Here is a 24520-nt window from a genome sequence, read left to right on the forward strand (position 1 = left end):
TTTTGCCCAAGCGGTCCCGAGGTCGATTTTTGACTTTTTGGGAAAAATAATGGGAAATCTATTTTCATGAATTAGAATTGGTTTATTTAGTATTTATTGATGTTACTAAGTAAATTGTGGCTAGATACAAGAGGATTGGTGGTGGAATCGAGGGGTAAAGTGGTGATTGAGTATTGAATTACCCGTTGACTTGAAGTAAGTGTTTGGTCTAACCTTGACTTGAGGGAATATGAGTCCTCGACTTATTTTCTATATGAAATTCCACATGTATGGTGTACAGGTGTGGTGACGAGTACCTATGCACCACCAAATTACCATGTTTAGCTGTTTCCCTTCCCCATTTACCATTATACTAATTTCTGTCTTAATTGCTACCTGCTTAAACTGTTTTCATGCCTTAACTGCTACTTGCTCATAAATGTATCCATGCCTAATTGCTTCATATTAACTGTTGATCTCTTATTTGAAGTATCTAATTGTTTCATGGTCTTGCTTTATTATACTGTTGGCTTATATTGGCTTGTTGGTACCTTATGGTGCACCTTGGTTGGTCTCGCTAAGTAGTATACACTGGTGATGTTGTTTAATCGTAGTAATATTCCGTTGCATGAATTGAGGTATAAGGATATTGGAGGATTTGGCTTAGTCTGTGAAACACTTGTCTTTATTTTTGTGATTTGTGTTGAATTGTAAATTGGGATTGGGTTGCACGCCGCAATAGTATTATATGATGGGATCGGGTTGCACGCCGCAACAAAGAGTAATAAGGGTAGGTAGGTGGGATCGGGTTGCACGCCGCAACAGGAGGGATGAAGGTGATATGTGTTAAGGAGTAATAAAGGTGGACAAATGGGATCGGATTGCACGCCGTAACAAGGAGAACTAAAAGTGAATGTTGATTCTGATGTTGTTTATATGATGGGATCGGGATGCACGCTGCATCAGTTGTTATTATGTGTTCATATCTGTTGAGGTCCATTATCGTGATGTTGAAACACCTTAAGGATTGATTATAGCTGAATACTTATAGAACAGTTGGATTCCGGATTTATTTAATGTCAGTTATTGCTTATTTACATTCTGTATCTCTTTTTCGTTTAGTATAAGCTATTGCAGGTTGTATATGTTGTATGCCCCACCGTAGCCTCATCAGTACTTCGTCGAGGTTAGGCTCAGCACTTACCAGTACATGGGGTCGATTGTACTGAGACTACAGTCTGCACTTCCTGTGCAGATTTCGGAGCTAGTGGCTGATCAGAGTTCGAGGGTGATGCCTTCAGTGTAGGAGACCCAAGGTAGTCCTGCAAGCATCCGCAGGCCCTAGCGTCCCTTTATACCTTTACTGTATTTTGTTTTACTTTTCCTCCGAAACAAATGTATATTTTCTTTCAGACCATTACTTGTAGTAATCGTAGACAGCTCATGAGTTGTGACTCTATTTCTGGGTAGATGTTATTTCGCGTTATTGCTCAAATTTAAATTTTTAAATTGTATCTTCCGCATTTATTTCTGTTGGTTCATCTCGTTAAGTCTTAAATATCTTAAAGATAAAGGAAAAAGGTGTAATATACTGTGACGTTGGCTTGCCTAACAAGTTCAATGTTAGGCGTCATCACTGCCCCGAAGGTGGAAAATTCGGGTCGTGACATATATACTCGTCACCTCCCATATATGCCGCTACACATGGTTTTTACATAGCATATAACTCAAGGATCCCTATTTTCTCAAATCAAGGTTAGACCCAATACTTACCTCACTCTGTAATCAATTCAAAGTTCAACTACAGTCTTGCCTTTTGAATAAACCTCTAAACCAACCAAATCTAACAAATTATTGACCAAACGATTCAAAATAAGCTTTAGAAACTACTCACGACTGAAAGAGGTTCAATTTAGATCATAATTGAAAAAGTCAATCCCGGACCCGCTTGGTCAAAACCTAAAATTCGGACCAAAACCCGATTACTCATTCACCTCCTGAGCTCAGTCATGTAATTTGTTTCGAAATCTGACCTCAATTTAAGGTCTAAATTTCAAATTTACAAAAATCCCTAATTGTACCCAAATCCTTAATTTCTATCATAAAAATCCTAGATTTAATTGAAAACTTGTGAAATGTTATGGGTGATTGAAAGAAAGTAGATTAAAGTCACTTACAAATGAATTTAGGAAAAAAAAAAAGCTCTTGGGGAAATCGCCCCTATGGTGTTTAGGGTTAAGAGTTTGAAAGAAATAAGCAAAATCCTATTTTTCTCAACTTTTAACCAGGCGCAAATATCGCAATTGAAACCTGGGGTTCGCAATTACAAACCTCGCAAATGTGAAGGTTTCACACCTCTGTTGCCATCGCAAATGCAAACAATTTACTTGCAATTGCGAACATGATACTAAAATGCGACAGAAATCTCGCAAATACGAGAACCCCAGTTCCAGCCCATGCTCGCATATGTGAAGTGCCCTTCGCAAAAGCGAGGCTCGCCTTTCCGAGCCAGACTTTTGCATTTGCGAAGTCTGCAGTCTAGCACCAGATGAAACTTCCACCAGCTATGATTTAAAGTCAAAAGCCACTCCGAGGCCTATCTGAAATTCACTCGAACCCTCAGGGCTCCAAACCAAACATGCACGCAAGTCCAAAAATATCATAGTAACTCACTCACGCAATCAGAACACCAAAATAATACCTAGAGCTACGAATCGGACACCAAAACAAATGAAATTTTCAAAGAAACTTAAGAACTTTCATTTTAACAACCGGACGTCCGAATCACGTCAAATCAACTCCATTTTGCACTAAATTTTGCAGACAAGTCATAAATATAGTAATAAACTTATACCAAGTTTCGGAACCAGAATCCAGATCCGGTAGCACCAAAGTCAAACTTCGGTCAAACTTGAAATTTCTTTAAACCTTTAAACTTCTAATTTTCAACAAATTTCGATAAATCAAGCTAGGGAGTTCTGAATTTGTTTCTGGGCGTACGGCCAAGTCTCAAATCACGATACGAACCCACCGGAACCGTCAAAATACGGATCTGGATCCGTTTGCTCGAAACATTGACCAAGTCAACTCAAATGAGTTTTAAAGCACGATTTCACATTTTAATCATTTTTTCACATGAAAACGTTCCGAAAAAAGACATTAACTACTTACGCAAATCCAGGAAGGCTAAACGGGGCTATTATGGGTTTCAAAATACAAAATTGAAGATTAAAACTATAAATGACCTATCGGGTCATCACATAATTTATATCTCGTACAGATTGAATTCACTTACAAGAAAATACTTCAAGCCACAGAGTGATCAATGGTGTCAAATTGTAAATGCGAATTATAGGCCTTCGGTGGCTTGAAAAAATTGCATCATATGTCGTAATTATAATATTATCAGCATGTATCACTAGGGGGATATGTTTTTCATGAGAAAGTCTGTCGAACACTGAATGATCTAATCCAGTCCTTACAAGATCAAATTTAAGCTAAGAACAAAAAACATCGAAGTGACTACTGAACCACAGTCGGGAAGGTTTCTGGAGGCAGTATAAGAATTTGTGGAGTTTACATGTCTTGCCGAAGTACTCATGATCAACCAACCGTTTGGATCGAAAAAAAAAAAAATCACTGTGTCATGCGGAAGCTAGCAACACAAACAAGAGTACAAAATATCGAGAGAACAACCCCACGAAGAGGCAACCACAAGTGACAGGCTAACACGTGTCCCAAAATTCTCCCCCTAAAAGACTCTCAAACCTTTGGCTAAATTGTGGATATAAGAATGAATGCTACTCTCAATTTATAAAAGTTCAAATTTTTTCCTACAAAAAAAAAAAGGACTAGCCAAATATTGAGATTTATAATTTTTTTCTAAGAAAAGAAAAATTCAATTATGGTTAATATCTTGCCCTTTTTTTTCTACCAAATATGCATGATAAAAAAAATTAGGACAAACACCTAACATAAATCCATGTGGTTTCTCCATCTAAATCTTCTTTTCTAATCCAAAATGCAAAAAGATATTTGCGATGTCTGTGTGCTCTCCATTCAATCCTTTTTGAAACAAGGATCAAGGAATCTGTTATTTCTGTAAGCAGAGACGGATTTAGTATTTAAATTTAATGTGTTTAATTTTAAAGATTTTTAGCATTGAACTCATTGTTTATTAAAATTATGGATTCAAATCTAATAACTTGTTGAAATTTTAGTAGGTTTTTACGTATAAATCTATATTCCGTCTCGAAAGTTATGGGTTCAGTTACATACGTAATCGAAAGAATACATCCGCCCCGATTTGCAAGTCAAGGGGTGAATAAACACGTAAGGCGCAAGAAAGCTGATTGGTGGGATCTCCCTAAGGGATGCATTGCTATCCGATCTTGATCTTTTGTGAGTATTCCAGTGTGAACTATAATACATCCCCTATATTATGAAAATCCTACGATTACACTTCCTCAGAAGTATATCCATTAGTAAATGTATATTAAAATATACTTATTAAAAAATAAATTTTTAAATAAAAAGTTTTACGTATTGTTCTTATAAAATTTAATAGAGACGATAGATATTTTTGTTGAAATTTTTATTCACGCGTTTGATTAAATATAAATTGCTTAATAAGATATGTAACTATTAGTGAAAACTTTCTTAAATTTTAAACATGCAAGTTATGTGTATTTTTAATTAATTATAAAATTCTTATTACATATGAATAACTCAATTTTATTTTAGTTTGTTTATTTATTGAACCGCTGAAAAGTTATCTTAAATTTGTTGTATGATATTTTATTTGTTTATGATTTTCATTATATAAGAGGCTTACATATTTTTAGAAAAATAAGAACAGTATCATTATAGTTAAAGACTTTTTGGAAGATAAAACTATTTTGCCAAATATATAACAATTCTAGTTATCTAATTAAGTATTTTGGGTGCATTTCATGTTTAAGAGTTAAGAAAGATGCATATTTCATAAAATATTTATTATCCTATTTAATCAACTGCATGAATAAAGATTTTCAACAAAAATGTTTATCTTCTTTTTAAAATTTTATAAAAATAAGTACATGAATAATGCTATAATTGTAATCTTCTGTGCAAATCATTCGTGTAACTGGATGTAAATGCGAAAGACTAATCGAACCGTCTAATAGCGAATTCCCACTAAAGTCGAACTGTCTAGTAGATGACTTCCTCTTAAGTTTTCTTTAGGATATAACTGGAATTTGCTGTGGGTTCTGTCATGTAAAGCCAATGATTAGAAGAGCATCCTTTTTTCTCGAATTTGATGTGTAAAGGTTTTGTAAGAGTGCGGAACCCAATTATAATCTTTTTGGATAAGTATAACATAAATATATGTAAATAAAAAAAGAGTGATCATTCTATATATAACGCGAAATCGTGCTATACTTTAACGATGTTTTGGCCGTCAAAGTATAGTGCTCTTTAAAAGAGCGTTATACATATAACATCTTTAATAACTACATTATACATATAAGTGTTGGATGATTCAATGGTTAATTAATAGCTGAGAAGTTAGATTTGGCCTAGAGGTATTTTGTTCAAATCCCTACACAAGCATTCCTTTATTTTCCTATTTCTTTTTCATTTTTCATTTCTTTTCATTATTTGGTTTAAGTATTTAGATATTGTTATAAATAGAATTCTATTTATGGTGAATGTCTATATTTAGAGAGATTCTAGGGTTTATTACTTGGTGGCTAAGTCACTCTCTCCCTATAAATAGAGGGTTCTATTCCGATGTAAATCATCCCGTATCAATAAGAATTTCCTCTCTCTACTTTGCTCTGCAATACTCTTCTTCTTCTTTTATTGTTTCATAATACGTTATCAGCACGAGACTCTAACCAATTGAGTAGAAGCTTTGGGATTGAGCATAATGATTTTCAATTGTTCCATGAACTTCCTTCATGATTAAATTCTGGATTTAAGGTAAGCATTTTACTTTTCTCTTTCAAATTCTTGACATTCTACAATTTGATTTTAAATACAAATAAAGACGATAAATTTTGATTGTAACTCTAATGGAGTTTGAAAGAAATTATAACCACCCAAAGTGGTAAAATTTCTATGCCTTGCCATGATCAAATTCATGTATGATTGTGGGCAAAGAATTGAAAACACGTCCCATTGAATTTGCTCCATTCTCATTCCCTTAAGAGAATGTGATAGCAATATGTGATAAGTCTGAAAGAAGACAAAATTATTACCGTGAAGGTATCAATGGATGTGGACGTGGCAATAGACGAAATTATAATCGCCATCATTGTGATAATGAGAATAATAAGGATTTTCAAAATAATCTTTCACTTTGTGAAAGTAATATTTGACATTGATTTGACATGAGATTTTATAAAGCACATATAGATGATTATGGTCCATTCATGATGTGAATGTGACAACATCTGATTTATGAATACATATTCATTCTTCAAAGAATATGAACGTGCTAGTGGTAGCGAATATACCACACTCACCTCTAGAAGGAGGTTTGAGATGATAAAAGAAAATAATATCATTATTATGGCATGAATGGTCATTGGTCACGTACCTATTGTACGCCAAAATATTTTGGCAATGTGATTATTAAAGGGCGACAATAATGCAAGAAACATATCTTGCATATAATTTTGACCATGACCATAATGGTATAACTTTCTCCTTGAAAGAGATATATGACCATATGGATGTTGATAAATATATGGTAGTACAAAATTAATTGAGAGCTCTAGAAGAGCCAATTACCACTATTTTGGAGAAATAAAATTGATTATCAATAAGATATTGTGTTGTAGTAAGTCTCAAAGAAACTTATTTAGTTTCTAAAGTATTCGCGAAAGTGGTTGGTCATACTGAGACTATAAATAAAGGAAAGGTTTAATATCTTCTACTACTACAACTTGTAGCGGGGTAATATATCTGTGAAAAGTTACCCGCTTTATTCTCCTGTTTGTACTATACAAACAAAAGAATGCCATAATAAAGTAGAAGTTTATTGATATAAAAACTCATATCATAATAAACTTGGTGTTTATTAATAATTGCACACGTCATGTCACGACCCAATCCCCGAACTCGGTCGTGACGACGCCTCTCGTGAAGACAAGGCCAGCCAGACCAAAACAGAACACCTTCTTTAAACAGTTAATCATCATAAATAGTAATAACATATAATATAGTACTCATAAATTGCGAAATTTAACAAAAATAAACGCAAGAACCATCCCAACACAGCCCTAACCGAGGTGTCACAAGTCACAAGCATCTACTAAGGTATAAATACAACTGAAAGCCTGGAGTGTACAAATATAGACTAATTAAATGAGGAGAGAGAAAAGCAGTACTGTGAACGCCTACAGCTACCTTGCTAAACTCTGATGACTCTGCCTCCGATCAGCCAAAACATACCTGAATCCGCACACAAGGTGTAGGGAGTAATGTGAGTACTCCGACTTAGTGGGTAATAATTATAAATAATGGTTGAAAGTATGAAAATACGTAAAGGCACAAAGTAATTCCATATCAAGCAGTAAAATCACTTAAAGCAGTAAATCAGTGAAGAAATCAAATGATATTCCTTTTAAAACAAGTAAAACCGTTAATTTAACAGGTAAATAACAAGTAGAAATCCGCCCCTCGGGCACAGTATCAATCGTTCAGCATAGTATCAGCCCCTCGGGCTCACTCTCAGTACAGTATCAGCCCCTCGAGCTCACTCTCAGAATAGTATCAGCCCCTCGGTCTACCTCACAATCACTCATATCAGCCCCTCGGGCATAGCATCAATCACTCAGAACAATGGGTACCCACGCTCACTGTGGGTGTGCAGACTCCGGAGGGGCCCCTTACGGTCCAAGCGCTATATCAAGCCACCTCGTGGCATCATCACTCAGCATATCCTCACATCACTCAAGCCACCGCGTGACATATAAAGTATCTCAGGCCCTCGGCCTCACATCACTCAAGCCATCGCGTGGCATAAATAGTAACTCAGGCCCTCGGCCTCATATCACTCAGCATATCCTCACATATGGCCCTCGGCCTCACTCAGTCCGGAAATCATCATAAGCCTCTTGGGCATTAGTAAAAAAGTAGTTCTCAGCCCAAAATATGATGTAGAAATATCATTTTAGTTTCAAATCTGAGTAAAAATGGCTGAGCTTGTAAAACAGTAGATATCAACGAGATTGAGTTCAAATAATAAGTCAAGCAGTGAGGAAACAATGATAAAAATCCCCAAAGGGTTCAAATAGTTGGCACGAATCCCAAAATATGGCAATCAACCCAAATCATGATGATAACAAATGAATTTCAATCAAATATTCGGTAAAATCATCAATCGGGATGGACCAAGTCACAATCCCCAGTAGTGAAATACCATATGCTCATCATCCAACGCGTATCTTGCCTAAATATAACACTACGATGTGCAATCCGGGGTTTCAAACTCTCAGAACATCATTTACAACAATTACTCACCACGAACTGGCTAATTCTTTAGCTCGCGACGCCTTTACCCCTCGAATTGTCCTCCACACGCGTCGAATCTATCCAAAATCAGAACGAATACATCACAATATGCTAAGGGAACAAAGCCCAAGCAAAAACATTCGAAAAATATCAAAAATCCCGAAATTAGCAAATCCCGAGCCCCGGGCCCACATCTCGCAATCGGGTAAAAATTTACATTTTCAGAATCCTCAAACCCTCACAAGTCTAACCATACCAAAATTATCCAATTCCGGTACCATTTGGTCCTTCAAATCATCATTTTACATTTTTGAAAGGTTTCACAATTTTCTTCCCAAATTCCATCCCAAATCATGAATTAAATGTTGAATTCAGTGATAGATTCTTGTATTCTAGCCAAATTTGAGTTAAAATCACTTACCCCGATGAATTTCTTGAAAACCTTCGAAAAATCGCCAAAATTCGAGCTCTCTAGGTCAAAATATTAAATAAAACCCAAAAGCTCATATTTATAGGGTACCTTTAAGGTTTCAGCCTCCGCGGGCCGCACCAAATCGACCGCAGTCCGCGCAAGCCAGTGCGGTCCGCGCAAACACAACCGCGGCCGCACAGGCCTTCCTCTGCAGTGATAGGCTTTAGTATTTTGGCCATACCTTTTTCTACAGATGTCCAAATCTTTACATTTCTGGAAACTAGACACGAAGGGCTACAACTTTCATTTTTGAATCATCTCAAAAATTCCTTGTGGATCAAAAGATATGAGCTTCCGAAGTTGGACCAATGATCTGCAGATCTTCATGACCGCGGCACGGTCACTTTTACGCGCCCAGCGCTAATTCTACCGCGGCCAGCACTAAAACTTCTGCCTCCATCCATTTTCTAAGTTCCGAAATGTCCGTACTCGCTCAAAACTCACCCGAAACACACCCGGAGCCATCAAACCTCAACCCAAACACACCAACACCTCCCATAACATCATTAACACTGTCACACCTCCTTTTTCCGCACCCGAGGGGGCGCAGGGGAGTTTTTTCCAATTAAAGGACAATCGAGACGGGATTTGCTTATTTATTTCAGAGTCGCCACTTGGAAGATTTAGGGTGTCCCAAGTCACCAATTTTAATCCCGAATCGAGGAAAATAATGACTTTATATTATAGTCTGCGTACCAGAAATCCGGATAAGGAATTCTGTTAACCCGGGAGAAGGTGTTAGGCATTCCCGAGTTCCGTGGTTCTAGCACGGTCGCTCAATTGTTATATTCGGCTTGATTATCTGATTTTATACAAGTATGAACTTATGTGCAAATTTTAACTTTTAACCGCTTTATTATTATTGTTTTTACAAGAATGTGAACATCGCTTAAAACACGTCTTTGGACTGCGTCACATGAAATGCACCCACAATCCGGAACGCATTTTATTTGATGTTTTGAGATTTGGCTTTGGGTCGCATGAAATGCACACCCGAGCTTAAGAAAGTAAATTATTAAACACGCGCCTAAAGAGACTATCGCGTTATTATTTTGCGGAGGCCGTGAAATTCGCTAAACGACCCTCCTGAATTCTAAGTAATTTTAAACAAGTATTTACTGAGGGCCCCGCAATTTGTGTTGTTATTCGGCGAGGCTCATCTCATTCTTATTTTTTAAAAGGAATTTGCAACGTCATGGAAATGCATCTCATACCACGTCACAGTCAATGTACCCGTGATTAAAGACACATTTCGATTTCGTTGAGATTTGGATTTGGGTCACATAAATGTGCACCCGAGTTTAGGGAGTTAACATTATTAAAGGCGCGCGCATTATTATTTTTGGGGAGGGCCGTGAAATTTGTTAAACGGCCCATCCCGGAATCTAAGTATTTAATACATATATTTTGTGAGGGCCCCGCAATTTGTCCCTTTTATTCGGCGAGGCTCGTCTCATTTTATTCTTTATTATTATTTTTTATTTTTTAAAAGGATGCCATTTTTATGTCTTTAACAATACTAAAACTTACGGCCTCTTTACAACTAAAATCCCATGACTTGTTAGAAGTTTAATGAAAGGAGTTTAGTGAATGAGTGTTTCGGTAGTAGTAACAGCATGCACTAATACTATTTTTTTCGAATGACCTAACCAAAGGAAAGGACGAACAGATTAACGTCAAACTTGTGTCATAGAACGACTAGTCCAACTTAATTAAACGACATCAAATAAACAAGAATAACATAACATGAAAATGAACCAAAAATGCAGAAAATGAAACATAGGCAGAAAATTTCCATACCAATTTTTGTATTGCATCTCAAACATTCAACGTAAAGTTTATTTATCTAATACATCGAGGTTTACTGACCTTTGCGCCTCGACAAACTCAGAACGACAAACTCGATTCCGACGGAACTCAAGCCGGACCTCTCTGAACGAAGAACAACGACGAAACCTCGGACAGCACCTCGACGTACCGGACCTCGACGAACCAAAGTCGACCTCGACGGAAAACAGAAAACTCGGCCAAGCAAGATCGCAGCAACCCACCGCTGCTCAGAGACGCAGCTACGACTGCTTGGCATGTAGCAATAGCTGCTCGTCGGACTGAAAATGGCGGACTGGTTCTTGGCTACGGCGAAGGAGAAAAATGGTCGTGAGGCTGCTTGGTTCAGCAGGTGGTGATGGAGGTGGGAGTTGGTTGTGACGGGCTGTCGACGATGGAGCTAGGAGGAGGAGGAAGGGTCGTAGGCAGTTTGGGTGGTTTGACGATGCTGAGGAAGCTGGTAGGAGGAGGGTGGTTGCCGGTCGCGGTGGAAGGTGACGGACTGGAGCTGGAGGTTGACGACGAGCGAGGTGGTGTTGGTCTGGTTGCGACGAGGGGGAGGGTTGTAGATAGGTTTTTGGACAGTAGGGTTCCTGTTTTCTTCTTCTTCTTTAGGAAGAAGATAGATGTACAGTGTTTTTGCCAAATCCTCTCCGTCCAAAATTTTTCCAAAAAGTCCTCCCTTGCTTTTGGCCCTTGTCCGTGTTTTGTACTGGGTTTTGCCCAGAAAAATGAGCCCCACGCGTGGTGGGGTTCAAGGTTTATGTCCCCCACGCGTGGTGGGGTTCCCCATGTGTCCTGGACACGGTTTATTATGGGTCAGGTCCGAAATTAGGCCTAAAACCGGGTAGTTTGAACCCGAATATTATTCTTTTGCCCGGACCCAAGAAATAAAAACACGTTGCTTAACTAGTCCTATGTAAGCAAAATAACTACCAAAAATAAGACTAGTATTCAAACAAAACTATATATTTTTAAAATATTTTTTCAAGATTTAAAATAGCTACAAAATATTAATAAAACTATTTTTGTAATTTTCGTTTTTCTTAAATATTAAGATAAAATATGAAGTAATATTTTTTGTATTTTTCAAAGTTAAAATGACTATAGAATATTAATAAAACTATTTTTTTTTGTAATTTTCGTTCTTTAATAAAGACAAAAATATGAAGTAATATTTTTGTATTTTTTCAAAATTATAATGACTGCAAACATTAATGGAACTATATTTTTTTTGTAATTTTTCGAATTTATATAAAGTACCAAAATAAAGTACAATTTTTGTATTTTTCAAAATTATAATGACTGCAAACATTAATAGAACTATATATTTTAGTAATTTTTGAATTTATATAAAGTACCAAAATAAAGTACAATTTTTTTTTGTATTTTTTTCCAAGTTTATGAGAGATACATAAACTAAAATTTATATATATATTTTTTGAAATTTTTCTTTTTGCAACGAAATAAAGTAAAAATAGTTAAAATAGCTATACTAGACCCAATTTCACATATTCACGCTAAAAATGTGAAAATTCTCGGGGAGGGTCAAAAATCACGTGCTTACAGCTGCCCCTCTTTGACTGGAAACACGAAGAGTTTTCCGACAAAGAACGACTAGACGTGTTTTTGACCCGACCATTACTTGGACGGACTACACTTAAGGAAAGGGAGGGAATGTGACCGAGCCCTGGTATCTGAGCTGCCTACATATCCTTGGTTATACAGGAATCAGGCCACGTGTAGTTCGGGAATGAGAGAGATGGTAGAGTGTACCGAGGTGAAGAGCCGATCGAGGTGCCGTTCCGTTGAGGTTCCGGTCCGCGGTCCTGTCATTACAACAAAAAATGAAAACTGAAAAAGACTAGCTAAGCCTATCAGCTACTAGTTACAAGGATTCCTATCTTCAAGTCTTCTGAAACTTGGTCTTGAGTCTTGAATGGTGCTTCATAAAGACTTTGGATTTGAACCTTGATACTTGCTAGTTGTAGGCACTAGTTCTTGAGCAGATCACATCCGTTCTCCACTTCCGTGCTTCGGATTCATTCATTTTTTTTTCTTTTTTTCTTTTTCTTTTTTTTCTTTTTCCTTTTTTGTTTTTGTGACCAGCTTCTGTTGATCATCCCAGACTATTGATTCGCGTTCTTGAGGCGAGCTTCTAACTTGGATTGAATGCTGGGGATTTCTGTTGTAATCTTTCTGCTTTCCAGTGGGTCACTGCTTGATCTTTGACAGGCGGACTCCTGACTTCTTTCGATCTTTGACATACCACAAACTCCGTTCTACAGGCGGGTCCCTGACAATCAAAACAAACAAAACAAACAAAATTTCCTAACCCAGTTTGCACTGGGAAGGTTTGTGAGTCGTTAGCAAAATCGTAGCCCACTGATACTACTGATGCAGTGCTGAGAGTGAACTAAACACTAGATTAGGATGTATTCCCTTGTTATACAGGTGGGCGCCTAACTTCAATGCTTGAAATGTAAGGACTGAAATGTATTCCTCTGTTCTATGGGCGGGCTCCCAACTTCAACACTTGTAATGAAAAAGACTGAAATGTATTCCTCTCGTTATACAGGTGGGTGCCTGGCAAGAAATTTAAAGACTGGAATGTATGCCTCTGTTCTTTGGGCGGGCTCCCAATTTCAACACCTGAAAAGTAAAGACTGAATGTATTCCTCTCGTTATACAGGTGGGCGCCTGGATTTAGGAAAATGACTCTTTTTTCAAAATGTTTTTTTTAGCATCTTAGGAGAAAGATTCATCGGACTAAGATTTTGATCCTAGGAGAAGGTTCGTCAGACTAGGTCTCTATCTTAGGAGAAAAATTCGTCAGACTAAGATTTTGATCCTAGGAGAAGGTTCATCAGACTAGGTCATTTTTTGTTTTTGGTTATCTTAGGAGAAAGATTCATCAGACTAAGATTTTGATCCTAGGAGAAGGTTCGTCAGACTAGGTCTCTATCTTAGGAGAAAAATTCGTCAGACTAAGATTTTGATCCTAGAAGAAGGTTCATCAGACTAGGTCTTTTCTTTTTGGTATCTTAGGAGAAAGATTCATCAGACTAAGATTTTGATCCTAGGAGAAGGTTCGTTAGACTAGGTCTCTATCTTAGGAGAAAAATTCATCAGACTAAGATTTTGATCCTAGGAGAAGGTTCATCAGACTAGGTCTTTCATTTTTTGTTTTTGGTTATCTTAGGAGAAAGATTCATCAGACTAAGATTTTGATCCTAGGAGAAGGTTCGTCAGACTAGGTCTCTATCTTAGGAGAAAAATTCGTCAGACTAAGATTTTGATCCTAGGAGAAGGTTCATCAGACTAGGTCTTGTTTGTTTTTGGTATCTTAGGAGAAAGATTCATCAGACTAAGATTTTGATCCTAGGAGAAGGTTCGTCAGACTAGGTCTCTATCTTAGGAGAAAAATTCGTCAGACTAAGATTTTGATCCTAGGAGAAGGTTCATCAGACTAGGTCTCTATCTTAGGAGAAAAATTCGTCAGACTAAGATTTTGATCCTAGGAGAAGGTTCATCAGACTAGGTCTTTTTTTTGGTATCTTAGGAGAAAGATTCATCAGACTAAGATTTTGATCCTAGGAGAAGGTTCATCAGACTAGGTCATTTTTGTTTTTTGGTTATCTTAGGAGAAAGATTCATCAGACTAAGATTTGGATCCTAGGAGAAGGTTCGTCAGACTAGGTCTCTATCTTAGGAGAAAAATTCATCAGACTAAGATTTTGATCCTAGGAGAAGGTTCATCAGACTAGGTCATTCTTTGCTTTTTGGTTATCTTAGGAGAAATATTCATCAGACTAAGATTTTTCTTTTTTTTTTGTTTTTTTTTATCTTTAACAACCACTTAGGAGGAAATGCATCTCCTACGGGTGGAACTGAAACTAAAACTTAGGAGGAAATGCGTCTCCTAGGGGGTAAAACTTTAAATTAGGAGGAAATGCGTCTCCTATGGGTAAAACATAAACTTAGGAGGAAATGCGTCTCCTATGGGTAAAACTAACTTAGGAGGAAATGCATCTCCTATGGGTAAGACTCAAACAAACTTAGGAGGAAATGTGTCTCCTATGGGTAAAAACTAAACTCAGGAGGAAATGCATCTCCTATGGGTAAAACTAAAACAACCTTAGGAGGAAATGCATCTCCTATGGGGTGAAACTAAAACAATCTTAGGAGGAAATGCATCTCCTATGGGTGAAACTAAATGAATCTTAGGAGGAAATGCATCTCCTATGGGTAAAACTAAAACTTAGGAGGAAATGCATCTCCTATTGGTGCAACTAAAACGAACTTAGGAGGAAATGCATCTCCTATGGGTAGAACTCTAATGATTTCAAACTAGGAAGTGCGTCTCCTATTAATGAAACCTTCGCTTTTTTTTGAATTATTTACTTACCTGTGTTGTCCTCCCTCGAAACTGTTGGGGATTATTTAGATGGGGATGACTTTTTACCCCCCTTTTTTTTGTTTTTTCATTATTATCTTTTTATTCTTCTCTTTTGATTTTATTCTTTTTTTTTCGCATAGCTTCTTCCTTCGAAGACTACCTCCCTTGAGAGTCGTTTTGCCCTTCCCAGAAAGGAACCGCTGAGGATACCGACTTTCCAACCTTGTGTTGGACCCCTCGCAACTGCTAGGGATAACACTTTTGAGGAATTATTTACTTACCTGCTAGGGATAACACTGTTGGGTAAAATGTTATCAGCTGGGGGTACCTGACTTCCAGAAAATTTTCTAAATGGAAGGAACCTTTTCTGCCCCAGTTTGATAATATCCCTTGTGGCATGCAGTTCTGGCATCAATGCCATTTCCTTTACCTGTTTCAAATCAAACAAAATTGTTAGTTTAAAACGCGGTGGTTGGTTGTGATACTCCTGCTGGGATGGTTTTCCCTTTCTCCATCCTTGCTCTGTGTTCCGCAACTTGTTGGGGATGATATTATTTGTTGGGGATAATCCCTTCCTGCTGGGGATATCCTTCTTCTTTTGGGGCAGCTCGGAAACCGGCATTTCCCTGACCTTTTAGTCTAGTATGAATTTCCCACACCATGCTCATTGCTCCCCTTGCTTCGTTCGCGGGCCTTGGCCTTGAGGTTTATAACCTTGGTTTTGGCAAGGATATCCCTATTGACACTCGTCAATCATTTTGGCACTTCCCTTTTGCATGGGGACATCTTTTGACACTGGCCTCGCGTTTGTTCCCCGCTGACTATACCACTTGGATGTACTAGTCAGATCCCATTTTGGAAAGATGATGGCATATTTGAAGTCATTTCATACTTGTTCTGGCCCGACAGACTCTATTGGGGAATTTTCCTATGAAAGGAGAAAGATAAGAGAAACAAAATAAAAGACAAAGGAAACGAATGACTCTTTTACAAAAGAAACTATAAATAAAAATCTATCAAACGCAGATACCGACTCTAATGGCCATGACATGCGTATGTGGCCTATCCTCTGCCGTCAATCATCTTTTAAGATCTTCAATTGGCGATTCCCCCTCTGATTCTCAATCTTATTCGACTTGTAGTGCCCGAAGGGTTTTCACTATCAAGTCTCTCTCATTTTTGGGTTCTTCTCTCAGCTTTCATCGCCTTATGGTGCCTGTGAAGGTTTTCACCAATAAGACTCTCTCGTTTTATATCTCTCTCCAGCTGGGGATTTTGGAGTGTTTCTGGTATGACTCTTTCTGTTGGAGATTAGAGTCCTTTCTGCTGTGGAACAGAATGTTATGTTCGCCGGTAAGACTCTTCATTTGTCTGACTTGGCATCTTTTGAAGACTGATCAGAAGGTCTTTCTTTGGACCGTAATGTGGGTTTTGGATAGGCTAGAAAGAAAAGGTATAAAAGGCTCAAAAATGCATTAATTTTGGGTTATTAATTACAACCTTCGGAATTAGACTTATTTACAACAAACGCAACTTTTGCCCCAGTTTCTTGCTTAGGGATATTTTAATTGATTTTTTTTCATTTTTCAAAACTATGACCGAGCCGTGAAGCGCCTACGTATCATCTTTGAGGAATCAGGTCAAACGTAGTTCCCAATTCCTCTTTTTCATTTGATTTTCTTTTTTTTTTTCTTTGTTATCAATTTTCTTTTCTTTTGTTTTTCTCTTTTTTTTCTCTTTTTCCGTTTTGTTGTTTTCTTTCTCTTTTTTTTTTCTTCTTTTTCGTTGCTACTGATTCCGAACGAGGGGTATGAAAGAAAATAAATAAGGCTCAAAAGGGGTTAACGAAGGATAAAGTATTTGGGTAGCAGAACAAAATGCCTTCGTCATTCCAGTCTTCAAACATGCCAAGTGCAAACAACACAATTTAAACAATAGATTTATAGTCTCCCCCGAGGGTGCTTGACTCGGCAACTATATTCAACATCTATTTGTTCATTTGTCACTTCTAAATCACCGTTGGGCGACACTCTCATTCTCATTATTGACCTTCATGCCAATTTGGCGAATCTTGCTTTTAAACGGTTTTCTTTGTGTTTTACTTGCCCCAGTTCCATATCACCCGGGCTCTGAATAATCTCAACCGTCCTTATTTCTTTAAATGTTCTGATCACCTTCTCGGGGTTTTATGATTAACTTTAAATACTAGGCCCAAAGTGTGTGCACATGTCATGCCCCTAGAATCGGCTTTGAACAAAATGATAAAAGGACTAACAGAAAGATAACTGGAACTAACAAAAGACCGACTTTGTATTAGACTACCGGCGAAATGGTTTGAAAAAAACAAAAAAAACAAACCGGAATAAAATCCTAAACAACCTGGACAAAACTTAAACAAACCGCTATGACAAAACGGAAAGATATGCGGAAAGACATTGACACAAAACAAAATCCGAATTACAATCTTAATAATCCGAACAAGAGAAATGACAACAAAATAAGCCACCAAATGCCTCTTTCTTGCTAACCAAGGAACGGAGCGTCCTCCCACTTTATCAAAACTGGCATCTTAGCCACTGAGCTTTGCATTAGTATTGTGAAGACCATTGCCAGCTTCAATATCAGCAACCTCCGTCAACAAGTTTCCAATAGGATTCAAGTGCTTCTGTTATTAGGCCTGATCCCCGCAGACTGTATATCATGAGGTGCAAGCAAAGGATTCTGGGCGTCATTGTCCGGATTACCACAAACCAACCACCTTAAGTTTATGCTTCAAAACAAAACAGGTAACATCTTTTTTTTCGTTTTTTTTTCTTTCTTTTTTTTTTCTTTCTTTTTTTTTTCATTGCTTTTCCATTTTGCTTTTTCTATTTTTTTCTTTTTCTTTTTCATTCTCTTTTTTGCTTTTTTTTTTGTTGTGGTCGAATCTTATGGAGATTGCCTACGTATCATGACCCCGCATGAATCAGACCTTGCGTAGTTCGGCCCAATAAAAGATAAACAATACTAATCATTTTTTCAATTTACATATTAAAACAAACTGGGTTTCAAAGGTTTGAAGATGACCTACAAACTCGAAAATCAGATAACCCATATACTTTAATCAAGAGATTTATAAACTCAAAAACAAAAGGCTAACTCCCTTTCTCTGTTCGACAAATGCAACCAAATGGTTATTTTTGCGAATGTGGCCCCTTCCAAATTTCACATGAATTTTGAGGCCGGGGAGGATTATTTTATGACACTTTACAAACTTGTCCGTTCTTTTACGAAAATAACATTTCGACAACTGAAAGATACTCTAAGACTATTTCGGCAAGAACGGCTTATTTTGACCAAAAATCCAAACGGTATTCACCTGACCGCTGACTCTTTGTTTTTTTTTCTTTTCAAATTGCAATAAAAACTTGGTGTTGCAAACACGGCCCTTCAGCGTCTCGGGGACGAAGGTTATTAAGGCTGTGTGGGTCAACTGGACCAAAAATCCTAAACATGACCCAAAAGGTGGCCGTTTATGCAAAGTCAGCCTTCCGACGTCCCTTTCGGGAACATTCGGCTGTTTATGACAAAACAGCATCACCTGACCTATTCACGACTCTTTTTATCGTTTTTCAAATTAGAAAACTCAATACTGCAAACACGGCCTTTCAACGTCTCGAGGACGAAGATTTTTAAGGCTGTGTGGGTCAACTTTACTAAATCTTAAAAAATGACCCAAAGATGGCTGTTTATGCAAAATCAGCCTTCCGGCGTCCCTTTCGGGAACATTCGGCTATGTCTTGATAAAACAGCGTCACCCGACTTCTTTATGACAAAATTAAAATTTTGACATGTTTTTCTTTTTTATTTGTTTTTGGCTATTTAGCAAAAGGGGGTTGGACCCGATGAGGGTTGCCTACGTATCTCACATCCGGTGAGAATCAAACCCGCGTAGTTCGGGCAAATAAACTATTTTTGAGAAGACCCTTTTCCATTTCTATTTTTTTTATTATTATTCTTCTTTTCACAACAATCAAATAGACTATTATTTTTCATTCATAACAAACAAACAAATTAACGAAAAACATAAAACATTCCTTCTTTTTGAGAAGGTGGGGTTGGACCCGATGAGGGTAGCCTACGTATCTCACATCCGGTGAGAATCAAACCCGCGTAGTTCGGTCAAATGAGAATAAGTAGGCAAATAAGAATAAGTAGATGAACTAACTTTTTTTTTTTGAATTTGCGAAAGATCTACTTTAAAAGAAGCAAGGAAGTATTTTTTTTTTTATTGATTTTCTTTTAAAAGAAAGACTTCTAAGATATTTTTTGAATTTTCGTTTTTTTTTTTTTTATTCTAAAGAAAAAAAATATTTTTCGGAATTTTACCTTTAATAAAAGACATGCTTCTCAAAATGTTTTTTTTTTGGATTTTGAATTTTCTTTTCAATTTTGAAAAAACAATTTTGAAAAAGAATCAAAATATTTTCGGTTTTTTTTTTTAAAACAATTAGAAAGAATTTCTAAAGAAATCAATAATGGAAAGTATTTTTGGATTATTATAATTTCAGCATTTTAATAAACAAATAAATAAACATATTTTTAAAAACAAGACCCTTTTTTACTTTTATTTTTTTTTATGGCAAGACAAACTATTTTCTTTCTATATTTTTTAAAACAAGACAGAACAATGATGATTTTTTCTCTATTTTTCCTTTGCTTTTAATATAACAAACTAATAAGACATTCATTTTCATTTTCTCAAAATTTCGGCAGAGTTTCGATACTACTCGGACATTGATTTTTCTCTAAAAATAAGTAGTTATATCTCTACACTGTCATTTTTTCTCCTCTTTTTCACGATTTTTTTTTGTGGCATGGGAGACATAATGATTTCCAAGACTTCTTGGATTCCGCAAATGCTCCCCATGCGCTTTTCCCAACATATGAAGCGTGGGGGACATATGGGAATTCCAAGACTTCTTGGATTCCACAAATGTTCCCCATGTGCTTTCCCAAAAAGCAAGCGTGGGGGACATAGGGAATTCCAAGAATTCTTGGATTCCACAAATGTTCCCCATGCTTTGATTAAAATAACATCATGCTGGAAAAACGTGCGGCCTTCTTATTTAAATGTGATCAACCTAACAAGGTGTGTTATTTGTCCGCAACTATTATTGGTCCGCCAAACGACCCATTCACCCTTGAATAAATACAACATGTAGCACTTAGGATGCCAAAAGATGGTCTATTATTTTCAGGTTGCTTGTCCTAGACGGACCCAACCCCTGTGTTGAGTCCCCTAAGTCAAATGCACATGATGCAAATAAACGTTCCTACTAGGGATCCGGCATGTGGCTTTGTTATACTAGGTTCAGAACCTGGGTGTTTGTTCTAGACCTGGCTTACCCGAGCGGACAGCTCGAGCCGAGGGGGGGCAGCGTACCGGGAATACAGAAGCTTCACCGGCTTAGCAACTTATCCGAACCTCGTTCTAAATTGGGATTTGACACTATACAGAAAAGAAGTCATACGAAGTACACCCTTAATTTAGAAGACTCAGAAAGAAGAAGGGTTTCGCAACAATTTTATAAACACGATTCAGATAATATTAAAGTGGTAAAAGCATCATTTAGCACATTAGGCATATATTATGTAAAAATCAGATAATAAATAAAGCCAACTATAACAATTATTTTAAGCTCGAATTCTTGAACCCTGAACCAGTGGTTCTGGGTATCTTCCCCAGCAGAGTCGCCAGAGCTGTCACACCTCCTTTTTCCGCGCCCGGGAGGGCGCAGGGGAGTTTTTTCCAATTAAAGGACAATTGAGACGGGATTTGCTTATTTATTTCAGAGTCGCCACTTGGGAGATTTAGGGTGTCCCAAGTCACCAATTTTAATCCCGAATCGAGGAAAATAATGACTTTATATTATAGTCTACGTACCAGAAATCCGGATAAGGAATTCTGTTAACCCGGGAGAAGGTGTTAGGCATTCCCGAGTTCCGTGGTTCTAGCACGGTCGCTCAATTGTTATATTCGGCTTGATTATCTGATTTTATACAAGTATGAACTTATGTGCAAATTTTAACTTTTAACCGCTTTATTATTATTGTTTTTACAAGAATGTGAACATCGCTTAAAACACGTCTTTGGACTGCGTCACATGAAATGCACCCACAATCCGGAACGCATTTTATTTGATGTTTTGAGATTTGGCTTTGGGTCGCATGAAATGCACACCCGAGCTTAAGAAAGTAAATTATTAAACACGCGCCTAAAGAGACTATCGCGTTATTATTTTGCGGAGGCCGTGAAATTCGCTAAACGACCCTCCTGAATTCTAAGTAATTTTAAACAAGTATTTACTGAGGGCCCCGCAATTTGTGTTGTTATTCGGCGAGGCTCATCTCATTCTTATTTTTTAAAAGGAATTTGCAACGTCATGGAAATGCATCTCATACCACGTCACAGTCAATGTACCCGTGATTAAAGACACATTTCGATTTCGTTGAGATTTGGATTTGGGTCACATAAATGTGCACCCGAGTTTAGGGAGTTAACATTATTAAAGGCGCGCCTAAAGCAACCAACGCATTATTATTTTTGGGGAGGGCCGTGAAATTTGTTAAACGGCCCATCCCGGAATCTAAGTATTTAATACATATATTTTGTGAGGGCCCCGCAATTTGTCCCTTTTATTCGGCGAGGCTCGTCTCATTTTATTCTTTATTATTATTATTATTATTATTATTATTATTTTTAAAAGGATGCCATTTTTATGTCTTTAACAATACTAAAACTTACGGCCTCTTTACAACTAAAATCCCATGACTTGTTAGAAGTTTAATGAAAGGAGTTTAGTGAATGAGTGTTTCGGTAGTAGTAACAACATGCACTAATACTATTTTTTTCGAATGACCTAACCAAAGGAAAGGACGAACAGATTAACGTCAAACTTGTGTCATAGAACGACTAGTCCAACTTAATTAAACGACATCAAATAAACAAGAATAACATAACATGAAAATGAACCAAAAATGCAGACAATGAAACATAGGCAGAAAATTTCCATACCAATTTTTATATTGCATCTCAAACATTCAACGTAAAGTTTATTTATCTAATACATCGAGGTTTACTGACCTTTGCGCCTCGACAAACTCAGAACGACAAACTCGATTCCGACGGAACTCAAGCCGGACCTCTCTGAACGAAGAACAACGACGGAACCTCGGACAGCACCTCGACGTACCGGACCTCGACGAACCAAAGTCGACCTTGACGGAAAACAGAAAACTCGGCCAAGCAAGATCGCAGCAACCCACCGCTGCTCGGAGACGCAGCTACGACTTCTTGGCATGCAGCAATAGCTGCTCGTCGGACTGAAAATGGTGGACTGGTTCTTGGCTACGGCGAAGGAGAAAAATGGTCGTGAGGCTGCTTGGTTCAGCAGGTGGTGATGGAGGTGGGAGTTGGTTGTGACGGGCTGTCGACGATGGAGCTAGGAGAAGGAGGAAGGGTCGTAGGCAGTTTGGGTGGTTTGACGATGCTGAGGAAGCTGGTAGGAGGAGGGTGGTTGCCGGTCGCGGTGGAAGGTGACGGACTGGAGCTGGAGGTTGACGACGAGCGAGGTGGTGTTGGTCTGGTTGCGACGAGGGGGAGGGTTGTAGATAGGTTTTTGGACAGTAGGGTTCCTGTTTTCTTCTTCTTCTTTAGGAAGAAGATAGATGTACAATGTTTTTGCCAAATCCTCTCCGTCCAAAAATTTTCCAAAAAGTCCTCCCTTGCTTTTGGCCCTTGTCCATGTTTTGTACTGGGTTTTGCTCAGAAAAATGAGCCCCACGCGTGGTGGGGTTCAAGGTTTATGTCCCCCACGCGTGGTGGGGTTCCCCATGTGTCCTGGACATGGTTTATTATGGGTCAGGTCCGAAATTAGGCCTAAAACCGGGTAGTTTGAACTCGAATATTATTCTTTTGCCCGGACCCAAGAAATAAAAACATGTTGCTTAACTAGTCCTATGTAAGCAAAATAACTACCAAAAATAAGACTAGTATTCAAAAAAAACTATATATTTTTAAAATATTTTTTCAAGATTTAAAATAGCTACAAAATATTAATAAAACTATTTTTGTAATTTTCGTTTTACTTAAATATTAAGATAAAATATGAAGTAATATTTTTTGTATTTTTCAAAGTTAAAATGACTATAGAATATTAATAAAACTATTTTTTTTTGTAATTTTCGTTCTTTAATAAAGACAAAAATATGAAGTAATATTTTTGTATTTTTTCAAAATTATAATGACTGCAAACATTAATGGAACTATATTTTTTTTGTAATTTTTTGAATTTATATAAAGTACCAAAATAAAGTACAATTTTTCTATTTTTCAAAATTATAATGACTGCAAACATTAATAGAACTATATATTTTAGTAATTTTTGAATTTATATAAAGTACCAAAATAAAGTACAATTTTTTTTGTATTTTTTTCCACGTTTATGCGAAATGCATAAACTAAAATTTATATATGTATTTTTTGTGATTTTTTCTTTTTGCAACGAAATAAAGTAAAAATAGTTAAAATAGCTATACTAGACCCAATTTCACATATTCACGCTAAAAATGTGAAAATTCTCGGGGAGGGTCAAAAATCACGTGCTTACAAACACCTAGTCGAGTTTCCGAATCACTCCGAACAACATCAAAACACAAAATCAACTTCGGATTCAAGCCTAAGAACTCCAAGAACTCTTAAATTATGCTTTCGATCAAAAAGTCTACCAAATCTCGTCCGAATGACCTGAAATTTTGCACGCACATCCCAAATGACACAACGAAACTACTGGAACTCTCGGAATTCCATTCCGGCCCCTATATCAAAATCTCACCTATCGATCGGAAAGCACCGAAATCTCAATTTCGCCAATCCAAGCCTAAACCTTCCAGGGACTTCCAAAATGCATTCTGATCACACTCTTATGTCTCAAATCACCTAACGGAGCTAACCAAATCATAAAAATTCCCATTCGAGATCAAATACACATAAGTCAAATTTTGGTCAAACCTTTCAAATTTTAAGCTTTCAACTGAGACTGTTCTTCCAAATTCATTCTGATTAACCTGAAACCCAACACCAACGATTTACATAAGTCATAATACATCACACGGGGCAAGTCATGCCCGAGAACTGGCGGGCGAAATGCAAAAGCTCAAAGCGACCGATCGGGTCGTTACATCCTCCCCCACTTAAACATACGTTCGTCCCCGAACATGCCAAGAGCTGTTTCAAAAGCCAATCAATTGCTGAATAACTTCACCATGCACATGCCCGGGGGTGATACCACGTCACCCTA

This window comes from Nicotiana sylvestris, chromosome 6 (assembly GCF_000393655.2).
Source record: "Nicotiana sylvestris chromosome 6, ASM39365v2, whole genome shotgun sequence".
Taxonomy (NCBI): domain Eukaryota; kingdom Viridiplantae; phylum Streptophyta; class Magnoliopsida; order Solanales; family Solanaceae; genus Nicotiana; species Nicotiana sylvestris.